The 12480-nt window shown below is 38.1% G+C and overlaps 1 pseudogene; it reads left to right on the forward strand.

The window, feature by feature from the left end:
* Positions 1-12480, forward strand: part of LOC142326965 (vacuolar protein-sorting-associated protein 36-like) — a 170483-nt pseudogene that overhangs the window by 120038 nt on the left and 37965 nt on the right.

Here is a 12480-nt window from a genome sequence, read left to right on the forward strand (position 1 = left end):
AAATCTCTCTCTCTCTCTCTCTCATATATATATACATATATATATATATATATATATATATATATATAAGCATTGCCGGGTCTGCTAGTATCAAACAAGTATGAACAGTGGTCACTTTGTTGAAATCATTACATTTAATAGCGTCTGTTTTTTGTTTTGACTACTGTCACTTTTAACTGAAATTTCTTTTTTGTTTAGCATAAGCGGCAATGTAATTATAAAAAGAGTTTTACTTTACAGTACATATATCTTATATACATAACTCTTGTACGAACAAATACAAAAACAAAAAAAAACCATGTTACTATTAGATCTGTTATAATTTTCTTTTTCTGTCGTAGAGTTTGCTCAGAGCAGAGAATGAAATAGCACGTACCTCACTCGATCGCGTTGCAAGTAAGTTTTTAATTTATATTTTGCATTGATTTTATGTTTATTATGATAATACTAACAAATACGAAACAAAATACACACTAGAACCGTTTAAAAATTGCCTTCTAACTGTTGAAAATGTTTTGCAGATTAATTCGACAAAGAGTAAACGGTAACGGCCAGCAATGTCTGTAATCCCGTCTGCCATCATGTTCTTCTGTAACGCTGAAACCTGTCGTGCACTCGCTTAAACCCTTACGATTAATACGATTAGTTTTTCTGGTAGAAGGAAGAACAGAGATCTGCCAGTGACTTTCTTTGTCGTGAAATGTAGACGTTAGTGTACAACTGAATTGTCACGATGCTTACACAAATAAATAACATTATTTACGTGTAAAATTTAAATAGAAGCAAATAAACTCGTAAAATAAGAACGGTACATCCCAAAATTGACACGTAAAAATCAAAATATTATAGTTTTTTTTTTTTTTTTTGTCTTCAGTCATTTGACTGGTTTGATGCAGCTCTCCAAGATTCCCTATCTAGTGCTAGTCGTTTCATTTCAGTATACCCTCTACATCCTACATCCCCAACAATTTGTTTTACATACTCCAAACGTGGCCTGCCTACACAATTTTTCCCTTCTACCTGTCCTTCCAATATTAAAGCGACTATTCCAGGATGCCTTAGTATGTGGCCTATAAGTCTGTCTCTTCTTTTAGCTATATTTTTCCAAATGCTACTTTCTTCACCTATTTGCCGCAATACCTCTTCATTTGTCACTTTATCTACCCATCTGATTTTTAACATTCTCCTATAGCACCACATTTCAAAAGCTTCTAATCTTTTTTTCTCAGATACTCCGATTGTCCAAGTTTCACTTCCATATAAAGCGACACTCCAAACATACACTTTCAAAAATCTTTTCCTGACATTTAAATTCATTTTTGATGTAAACAAATTATATTTCTTACTGAAGGCTCGTTTAGCTTGTGCTATTCGGCATTTTATATCGCTCCTGCTTCGTCCATCTTTAGTAATTTTACTTCCCAAATAACAAAATTCTTCTACCTCCATAATCTTTTCTCCTCCTATTTTCACATTCAGTGGTCCATCTTTGTTATTTCTACTACATTTCATTACTTTTGTTTTGTTCTTGTTTATTTTCATGCGATAGTTTTTGCGTAGGACTTCATCTATACCGTTCATTGTTTCTTCTAAATCCTTTTTACTCTCGGCTAGAATTACTATATCATCAGCAAATCGTAGCATCTTTATCTTTTCACCTTGTACTGTTACTCCAAATCTAAATTGTTCTTTAACATCATTAACTGCTAGTTCCATGTAAAGATTAAAAAGTAACGGCGATAGGGAACATCCTTGTCGGACTCCCTGTCTTATTAGGGCTTCTTTCTTATGTTCTTCAATTGTTATTGTTGCTGTTTGGTTCCTGTACATGTTAGCAATATAACATTATAGTTAAATAATGAATATACATTATAATTAATTATTTTCTGGCACTTGGGGTAACGTGACAGGTCCTTTCAGTTGTGCAAGAATTTATTTAAATTATTCAAACGTTTCGTATTTTATCCATAATTTTTTTTTTCTTTTAAAAGTATAACGCAAATTTCATATTTTTTATTTCGGTTTATATTTTTGACAATTCATGAGAAATAGTCGTGTGTCTTTCAAATATAACTCGCTACGATCTTAAAAATTACAGACGACATCGATCAAAATTTTTTTGAATGTTTAGGATGTCGAGAAACAACTTGGAACGGTAACCGCATTCGTATGATTTTTGGTCAGGTAATCTTTTGAATTTGAAGTTTCTTCAGATCCAAACATCCTGAATTACCACTCACAGTCGATTGAAAACTCATTTATTTGATTTCATAAATCGGACAAAAGTTTTAGGGGAAAAATGTGTAATTTTGTAGTAAATGCCATCGTGATTGCATAAGGGGGAAAGCAAGATCTTTGAACATATTAAATATGTAATTATAAAAATCCTTTTTTTTGTTAACATTTTCTTTTTAACTACTTTCCTATTAGTAATTGGAGAAAATTGATTTTTAGACCGATCGATGTACGGGAACGCATTGCAAAAAAAAAAATTGATCGGTAAATTTTCATAATGAATTTGTGAAAATTTCTGTCATTGAGTTAAGAGAGAAATATTCACAATTTTTTGTTAATTTTGTAAAGGTATTCGTTTAAGCTAACGATGAACTGTAATCTTGTACTTCAAGTTGTGCTTTAAAGTTGGTCTGATTAAAGAATGACAAATGCACAGAGTCGTACAGTTTCATGGATAAGATAAATTGACAAGTAAGGTTATCTAATTTGAAATATAAAAAAAAATTGTACAGTTTCAAAACTGATTATATCGGTATCTAATATTTTGTATTGTTGTTTTAGTCATATTTATACTGAGAATTTTTACTTTCTTATACGAAGTAAAGAAAGTATTGTGATCGCAAAAAATTTCGGTTTTCAAATTTTAAAAAGTAGTTGAAATAAGTAAGTCATAACAGACTAAACAAAAAAATGGTCTAGTTAATTTTCAAGGGCAAAAAGTACGTTATATAAGATATACGTGCATGCTGCGGTTAGAAATGGGGAGGGAAGGCAAGACGATTGGCTGCGTGTTGAAGGTTTAACTTCTGCTACGGTATAGAATAGGACTTTTTATTACACAGTTTTAAAAGTTTAACACACACACACACACACATTCTTTAAGAAAAATTTACTATAAAAATTTGTATATTTTGTGAATGCATTTTTAAATATTATTAAGAATTCAAGATTAAGTTGTACGGAAGATAGTGATTAAATTTTATAACCTAGAAAAACAAAACCAAGTTTGTTTTTATTAAGACTTATTGAACGGCAATTTAACGAGTGAAATTCAAAAATTTATTAAACCTCATGATTAATAAATCAAAAATTTTACACGTTCTTACTTTTACCGTGCTAGTAAATAATTGTTATAATTATGCCCGAGCTGAATTCAACGATATTTTTAATTAGCTGACAACTAATACATTATTACTTATCGATCTTGTTTTTGTTTGATATCAATAATTTTTAGCTGACTTAAAATAATCTTAATTCGAGGAATAATTTGTTGTAAACGCATCATAATTAAAAATGTATATAAATTTTTCAATCTCTTAATAAGATTTAGAGACAATTTTATTCTGTTTATTTATTAATTATCATAAATATTTTTTGAACAAACAGTGGCAAAAAGTGTGTGTTTCAAGCTATATAATTTTTTTAATTATTATTAAATTTCTTACATGTAAAATTATGAATAATTTCTTTTAAAGTATTTATGATGACATCTACCGATCTCAATTTCACTTTCGTCGTTAACGTTTTGGTGTATGTACGTGGGATTATAATGATAAACTTTTTTTCTAGAATATTCTAGAAAAATAACTGTTGAACACAATTTAGGATTATTTAAAGTAAGTAATAACTTTATTACTCTTTTATATATATATATATAAGCTAATAATACTTTAACTAAATTTAAACGAGTTGAAAATGTAATCGGATGATTTTATAAAGCTTTATTATCAGGAATCTTAAACTGTTATATTTTGTTAGAGTGATATGTAGAATGATTTTTATATTTTATTAAGGTCTATTCTAACATTTAATTTTATTTAATAATTATTTTCAGACATACATTTTATTTAGTAAAAAAATAATGCATTTTACATTAGCTTGATTAACCAATATGGCGGCGTTATTTTTATAAAATTAAATTTTATATAGGAACTGCAATGAGTTTTGAGAACTAAAAAACAAAATACTTTATTCTTTTAAATGACCCTATGAGAATTGTTTTGATTTTAAGTTTTGTAACAATACATATATAGCGGGTACTGAATAGCAAATCTGAGTATTTGAAATTGACAAGAAAAAATTTGTCTAGGCATGTTTAGCCTACTTTTTAAAAGCTGTTCTAATGAAGCACAGAATGCAGTTGTTTGTCTCTACTATACTATTTTATAGGAACTAAAATTGAATTTTCATATGAATGTAAATGAAAATATTAATAATTATACAAAAATATTTTCTGGCACAAAAATATATTGAAAAATACTTCAATTTGATTATACTTGAAAATTACAAATACTTGAACATTTGAATCTGTTTATTTTTATGGCTGCTGAAATAAAATATACTTTAGGAAACGATTGCATTCATAACTTTTATATGAATTTAGTTTAAAATTTACATCGCATAGTATTTTATCAGAATTATTCTGAAAATTTACAATTAATTTCTTTATCGTAAGAAGAATGGTACTTAAATGAAAAAAAAAGTACTAAACCAGAGCAATAAGACCAATGGAGAGTTGCCAGGTAAAGTTGCCATAATTTCAGTTATAAATGATTTTATTACTTCATACTTTTACATACATTTTTGTCTAATCTTTGGTTTTCATTCTGTATAAATGACCATAAAACTAAAATCTTCTTTCTCAGATTAAGAACCTTAAATTTTACTGTACATTTGTAAATTTCTATATTACTTTTCAATTTATAAATTTCATTTACATATTTTTGTCCCTGAGTTTTCTTAAGATTTTTATTTCTACTTTTGCTATTTTTTGTTCTAAAAAAAATGTATATATTCTGCCCCATACAGTGCTTCTGATAGAACTGCAGTTTTTTAGCGCCTCAATTTGGAGTTATATAACAGGGAATTTTTATGATAAACTTTCTTTATGAGATAATAGGCAGTTTCGATTTTTTGTACTGTATTCCTCATCCCACACATTTTTCAATTATATTTGATGTTATGATTTCTCTCAAATATTTACATTTTTGTACTCTACTTACTTCGTTGATGTCAGAAATTTTAAGGAATTTAGTTCTTTTTTCTTTTTCTTTGGAAAATCAATTAGTTTTTTTCATAAGAAATTTGAAGACCAATTTGCTTGCAAATTCGCTTAGTAATTGAATTCTGATTTTAGCCTGAGTGGTTCTGAAAGTTACTTATTTTGAATTTGAGTTCTGTTTTCTTTGTCGTTGGTAAATCAGTTAGTTTTTCACAGTGCAGGGTTATTATGTAGGGTTTTATTAAACAAGTTAAAATTGTCTTGCGGTTAGATATCGTACAAAGTATATTACTAACATTTTTTGGTAATCGACATGTTATATTTCGACACAGTGAAAAGAAAAATTAAATAGTATTTAATTTTTCTTTTAACTTTTTTGAAGAAGTAGGAAGTACGGTATGCTCTGGCAAATTACAGGATTTATTCTTTCAAATCTTGCAGTTCAAGCAGCAAGTACATCCTATTTATTCTCTGACATATTGCAGAGTATATTATTTATATTTTTACAAAAAAAGTTAGAAATGTAATAAGCTCACTTAGGTTTAGTACACAGAGTATATTAGTTATATGAATTTTATTAAGCAAGACCCGTTGGTATTAATATATAAATTATTTATATAGTAGTTTCCACTTCCCGACAAATTTTAATAATAATGTTCCAGCGCTTTCAGATTATTAATCTATCCTCATGAACAATGATGTGTTATGCTCTATAATTATTTACTTTACATGTCATTAATTATAATAAATTAAATTTTATAAAAATGTAATTGTAACAATCGATCGTCAAAAGGTAAAATTAAGTCAACATTATATCCATCATGTCAGTATGAAGATCTCAATTGTTATGTTTATTAGTATGAAGCAGTATTACTGTCCTGAGAATTAAAATTATTGTTTAATATATGTTTGAATAATATTAATCAAACAAGTATTCAAAGTTTTATAAAATTCAATTCAGTATAATTAATGATATGTGACGTAAATAAAGTATAACACATCATTGTTCCTGAGGATGGATTAATAATCTTAAAGCGCTGGAACATTACTATTAAAGATTGTCGGTAAGTGGTAACTGTTATATAAATAATTTATATATTATTTATGATTTTACTGAACGAGAGAAAATGTTATATTGCTCTCACATAGTACAGGGTGTAATAACTACCTTTATTGATGAGGCAGCAAATGCTATATACTTTGACACAGTTACGGATGCATTATCAAGCTTCTTGTTGATTTAGCAGCATATCTTGTAAGCTATCGTATTGCGTGCTGTATTTAATTTTTTGTCGAGCAAGTAGGATTTGGGCAAGGAATTGAGCAAGTAGTAATACATTCAGGATGTATTATTTATTTTTTCTGAAAAATTAGAAAATTTAATATGCTATGACATAGTTAATGATGTGTTATTCAGGTTTTTTGAGCGCTTAGGGAATATGATATGCTCTGATGTAGTACAGGGTATGTTATTTGTTTGTACTGAACAAGTTAGAAATTAAATATGTTGTGACAGTGGACAGCACATTGAAGGTGCTCCCAAAACAGCACCACAGGAGCACCCCATTTATTATTAGTTGATGGTGATGATAAGTTTAGCTTGCAACGAGGTACCTTACAACTCCAACCTCACAGGCGATCTCCACGGGAAGCTCATTATTGTTAAACAAAATTTCTTAAATTTATTTAATATTATTTTATATAATGTAAATTTAATTTTATTATTTTTGTAATATTATTCATTCGATTGAATAAAATCATTTAGTTAAAATATCAACCCACACAGTAAAGACTCACAGTTCATTAATTCAATTCATGAAAGTTTTTGCTTCAACCAGCAAAGCCCTAGGCTAGAATTACTATATCATCAGCAAATCGTAGCATCTTTATCTTTTCATCTTGTACTGTTACTCCGAATCTAAATTGTTCTTTAACATCATTAACTGCTAGTTCCATGTAAAGATTAAAAAGTAACGGCGATAGGGAACATCCTTGTCGGACTCCCTTTCTTATTAGGGCTTCTTTCTTATGTTCTTCAATTGTTATTGTTGCTGTTTGGTTCCTGTACATGTTAGCAATTGTTTCTTCTATCTCTGTATTTGAACCCTAATTTTTTTAAAATGCTGAACATTTTATTCCAGTCTACGTTATCGAAAGCCTTTTCTAGGTCTATAAACGCCAAGTATGTTGGTTTTTTTTTCTTTAATCTTCCTTCTACTATTAATCTGAGGCCTAAAATTGCTTCCCTTGTCACTATATTTTTCCTGAAACCAAATTGGTCTTCTCGGAATGGAATGCAAAGTTGGCAGAAGTCTATTACTCCCTACTTTATCGCAGAACCTGGACAGAGTCCCTTGCTGCTGGATCTTTCTAATCGGGCTTGTTTTTAAAAGGGTTATTTTTTAATCTCGGATCTAATTTTTCAAGTTTTGTCTATTATTATTTTAGTGAATTTAAGACGGATTTAATTGCATTCCAATCCGTTGTTAAACCAGCGTTATCGAACCCATTTCATGGGCCGACCGCGGAAGGCTAGGCTTATAAAGCCTGTCCTCCCGACGTAATTCCCCTTCAGACCGTCCACTGAAGTCCTTTCGGTGCTAACTCTTTAATAGGCTAGCAGGAATACGCCACAACGGGGCACTAGCTATAAGGAGGGAGCAATGTGTCCCCTTTTCCGGAGGAGTCGCAATTGCTGGGTTATTTTATCTTACTGTAAGTTTAACTTACAGATGGTGATACCTATTCGCGATCGCGGTTTTGGGGCGGCGATTTTCTGGAAAGAAGTAAACAGTAATTATTCTCTCCACGTAATTATTAACCTTCAGACACGCGTGTGTCTGAGAAGGGGTTGGGAGGACCGCGTGGCCGCAGTGAAGAAACCATTTGTTTTTGTGGTGGCTGTTGGCATCTGCAACAAAAGAAGCAGAACACACACACGAGAGAAAAAAAAAAAAAAAAAAAAAAAAAAAAAAAAAAAAAAAAAAAAAAAAATTAATTTTTACTTTCCTTTCGACTGGCAGGATGAGACGGCACGACGCGTCGTTCCACATCCACGTTTCTCCCGTTTCTGAAACAAGAGAAACAGAACAAAACACACGCGAGAAAAAAAAAAAAAAAAAAAAAAAAAAAAAAAAAAAAAAAAAATTTTTAGACCGCGTTTTTGTTTTGTGCGCGACTTACCGTATTTGAAGTCTTCAAACTATAACTCGCGAAAAAACTATTCACTCGCGACCCCGGAAACGCGTCTGACGCACTATTCCGTTTATGGCTCATGCGATATGGAGGCCCCTAAGCCTGGTTTGTCGATTTTCGGCTACCGCACCGCACCATCACGGTGGTTCGTCCAGTACGGCGTGAGGCCGCTTCCTTACAACTGTCGGAGTTGGGTCCTCTCTGCAGATGTCCCGAAGATGACTGTGTTCGGACACAGCCGCTCTCCCGAACAGTCTGCGCGCCTGCGCCACCCCCACCTCGGACACGGATTGAAATCTCGCATCAGATCGGAGAGTGGCGTTCCTGACGAACCACGGAGCTCCAAAGATCGTCCGCAACGCGATGTTTTGGACGGCCTCGATCTTCTTTTGAAGCGAGGAGCTCAACATTGCCCCCCATGCCGGGTAAGCATATGTTAGAATCGGCAGTACGTACAGCCGAAAAATGAGAAGCTTAGTTGCCAGTGGGTATGGGCTGGCACTGTTCAGCACTGGGTATAGTGAGGCTCTGGCGGCCTTAGCCCTCCGGGTCGCATAATTTACATGTTCGCCGAAGGTAAGCCGCCTGTCCAACACCACCCCCAGGTACTTAACTGTTTTCTCAAAAGGGATTTTCTCCCCTGAGATTTCCAGCTCTCTGGTCGGTTTTCGTGTCTTGCATGTGAACATCACGGCCACCGATTTTTCACCGTTGACCCTGATTCTCCACATGTCGAGCCACGGTTCCACTAAGTCCAGCTGCCTTTGGAGCCTCCGGACCGCGTAATCCACATTTGCGGATTCGTAGAAATATGCCGTGTCGTCTGCGTAAAGGGCCGTTTTGACCCCTTCCGACAGCGGCATATCGTTCACGTACAAAGTGTACAAGAACGGGGAAAGTACTGCTCCTTGGGGAACCCCAGCGGCTATTTCTCTGGTGGAGGAAATCGTTTCCCCTACGCGCACGACAAAATGTCGGTCTAGCAGGTATGACCGCATCAGTCTGACATAGCGGTAGGGGATCGCCGATCGCGCTAGCTTATAAAGCAGCCCGCTATGCCAAACTTTGTCAAAGGCCTTGGCCACATCCAGAAAAACGGCTGCAGTCACCCGTTTCCTGTTCAGGCCTCCGACAAGGTCGTCTATTATTTTTACCAGTTGGAGGGTGGTTGAGTGACCCTCCCTGAACCCAAATTGCTCGGGCCGCACTTCTCCCTCCATGTATCGCCTCAGTTTTTCGAGAAAAATCCTCTCGAACAACTTAGACAATACCGGTAACAGGGAGATTGGCCTATAATTCCGTGGGAAAAGTAAACTTTTCCCCGGTTTGGGTAAACATACGACTTTGGCCGTTTTCCAACAATTCGGGAAATATCCGACGTACAAAATGGACGTGAATATCACCGAAATTGCTGTAATCACGGAGGCCGGTATGTTCCGGAATGCACGGGCGCTGATCCCGTCGACACCCGGGGCCTTGTCGGGGCTTGTGGCCTTAATGGCTGCGGAAACTTCCGCTTCAGTGACTTGGTCAATCTCTAGAGGGGCGTCCTCCACCTGTGAGAAATAATCTACAAGAAAGGATTCCACCTCGGTTGTGTGCTCGTCGTTCGGGGAGGGAGGGGGGTTTGGAGTGAACTGCTCCTCCAAGGTATCGGCGAATACCTCGGCCCTCTCCGCCTCCGAGTATGCAAGAAAACCTCGCTGCCCCACAACCGGATGGCGAGGCTTCTTCCCTTCTCGCAGTCTCCTGTTCAACCTGAACACCGAGGAGATGTCGTCAGAGACCGAGGCGAGGTATTCGTTCCACGAATCCTCTCGATGGCTTGTCAGCAGTTGTTTTACCCTGTCCGTTTGATTATAAAAGGCCCGCTTATCAGCGGGGGACAGGGTGATTCGATATCTCCTCCTCAGTCGTCGTTTCTCCGTTATGGCTTCGGAGATATGAGGAGGGAGGTCGTTTCGAACAACTGCTCGAGTTTTGGCTGATGAGCTGCCTGCCAGGGCCTCGGTCATTGACGACGTGACGCGCCCGACAGTGTCGTCGATTTCCTCCGGGGTGTTCAGGAGCTCAGGATTTACCGGCCTGTACTCCCGCTGGAGGGTCTCGTAGAACCTTTTCCAGTTGACTGACCTTTGGGGTATAGGCGGGGGATCTCGGCCACCCCCTGCCTGACCTAGTTCCAACAGGACAGGGGAATGGTCCGAGCTGAGGTCTTCTATCGTTTCAATCATGAATGGGAGGGTACCCCCCTTCATGACTGCGATATCCAGCACGTCAGGCCTAGATCTGCCTGAGCGATGCACGAACGTGGGCACCTCAGGGCCTACGACGACCAAGCGGCGGGCTCTCGCCCTTTCGTACAGCAATCTGCCATTCGGATTTGTCAGAATGCTGTTCCATGACACGTGTTTGGCATTGAGGTCGCCCATGAGTATCACGGGCCCATCCCAATTTTCCAGCACGGCATCCAGATCTGCGCCGGTTACCGCGTCGTTCGGCTTGCTATAAGCCGAAACCAGCCGATACACCGTGCCCAGATGCTCCACATGCACACACGTTTGCTCCATCACGTTTGTATGAAGAACAACGCGCGTATGCATGTGGCGTCTGTGGACTAAAACCGCAGTTCCACCAGAGGTGCGAGATCCGGGTCGAACTGGCCTATCCGTCCTATATGTAAAATAGTTCCGAAGGGTCAGTTGCTTGTTTGGGTTCAAGCACGTCTCAGACAACAGTATCACGTCTATCAGTAGATCCTCGGCCAGACGGCATAGTTCCTCCGTCCGGCCTACTACTGAGTTGGCGTTCCACTGCAAGAGTCTGAGGGTGGGCCTAACCATACCTGGACAGTACAGCCATGAGGCACTCTATTAAGGACTGAATACAGTCCTTGAGAGATTTTGCCTGGAGCAGGCGTGGCAAAACCATCATGATATGTGGCAGGATATCCTTCACTGTCATCTGCGACAGGAAGTCCATGCCAGTGGTCTCCAACGGGGTAGCCGGTTTCGGATTGCCGCTGGAGGTGCCTTTTGGCGCGGCCGCCCTTTTGGTGGGGCGCGGGGCCACAGGGGCCGCGGTGTTTTTAACAGCCTGCTTGGCCTTCCCAGCCGGAGCAGGCTTTGCCTTTCCCGTCGAGGAAGGCTTGGCCTTCTTCGCCGGAGCCGGCTTTGTCGCCGCCTTTTGTTTCACCACCTTCTTGGTGGTCGCCGCCGGTTTTGGCTTGGCGGGTGTTGGGGAGAGTACCTCCCCTTTTTTCACTACCGCCTTGGCCACAGGTGCCGGCACCTCCGGTTTGGGGGCTGATTTTCCCCCACCGGCAACACGGGCCCAGCTGCGGCCGTCAACAGTCGCGGGCTTTTTAATGCCCTTGACCTTATTGACTTGCTCCTTATAATAGGGGCAACCCCGGTAATTAGCCGGATGAGACCCCTTGCAGTTAACGCATGAGGCTGGTTCCTCACGCGGCTTAACGCATGTGGCAGTGTCGTGGTCCCCACCACACTTGACACATTGCTGGGCCCTCTGGCAGTAATTGGACGAGTGTCCAAATTTCTGGCATCTGTGGCACTGGGGTGGCCCCCCTCGTGACACAAACGCAGTCACTGCGACCTTGCAGTAAAAAATACTGCCAAGGTCATAAATGGTCCGGGCCGAAGGGGTCCTCTTAAGGGCCACTAGGCAGGTCGGGGTTTCCCGACCGTCCCTTGTGAGGAGCTTCTTAACCGAAACCACCTCATAGCCAAGGGAGGTCAGTTCCTCCCTTACTTCCTCCGGGGCAGCCCCATAGGGGATTCCCCGTATAACCACCTTCAGCTCCCTGTCCTTCGGGAGCTGAAAGGAGTGAAAGGCGATTCCCTTCGAGTGCAGAAAACTCTGCACCGCCCGGTAATCCGCCTCGCTGCCCAGCTGCAGCCTTATCGAGAGCCCGGTGCTTTTAGCCACCAGGCGCCCCCCGATCCGCGACTTAATGTCGCGCGCTAATGCTGGCCACTCCTTCGGGCAGTCCAGCATTATTGGCGGGATTTTCTCCCGCCTGACGGTAG

Source organism: Lycorma delicatula, chromosome 6 (genome assembly GCF_047948215.1).
Source record: "Lycorma delicatula isolate Av1 chromosome 6, ASM4794821v1, whole genome shotgun sequence".
Taxonomy (NCBI): domain Eukaryota; kingdom Metazoa; phylum Arthropoda; class Insecta; order Hemiptera; family Fulgoridae; genus Lycorma; species Lycorma delicatula.